A 561-nucleotide genomic window follows, 5' to 3' on the forward strand; every position below is an offset into this window, starting at 1 on the left:
AGGTAGAGTAGATTTTGTTTTGTAGTTTTGCTTTGATTTCATTCAAGTATGTCATTTTATTGTTTTCAATTTTAATAGTTTAGATTTTCCATTCATGCAAGTTTAATTCATGAAAGTGTGTTCAACTGGTTGATTGTAGATTTATCTAACTGTGTAATCTATGCTTAGAAAAATAGTCCAAGAAAGTATTTTCCAATTGGTGATTGGAGCATTAGAGCACACAATAGATTAGTTTTCCTTTACATGTTTTGTATTTGCTTTCTATTTCAATTTCATTAGAATAGTCACTCATTACATAAATGAATGTTTCCAAAGCCTTTCGTTGATGGTGTATCCTCAAACTAAATGGCAAAATGTTGTGTTTATGAATGATATTTCTTGTTGTTCAATGCCTTTTTCTTCTTAGTGTAGTCACTCATGATATAAACAAATATTTCTAGAGCCTTTCATTGATGGTTTATCCTCAAACTAAATGGCGAAATGTTGTGTTTATGAATGAGATTTCTTGTTGTTCAATGCCTTTTTCTTCTTAGTGTAGTCATTCATGATATAAATAAATAT

Source organism: Pinus tabuliformis, chromosome 2_1 (genome assembly GCF_031772625.1).
Source record: "Pinus tabuliformis cultivar Carrire ecotype Pingquan chromosome 2_1, CPIR1, whole genome shotgun sequence".
NCBI classification, from domain to species: domain Eukaryota; kingdom Viridiplantae; phylum Streptophyta; class Pinopsida; order Pinales; family Pinaceae; genus Pinus; species Pinus tabuliformis.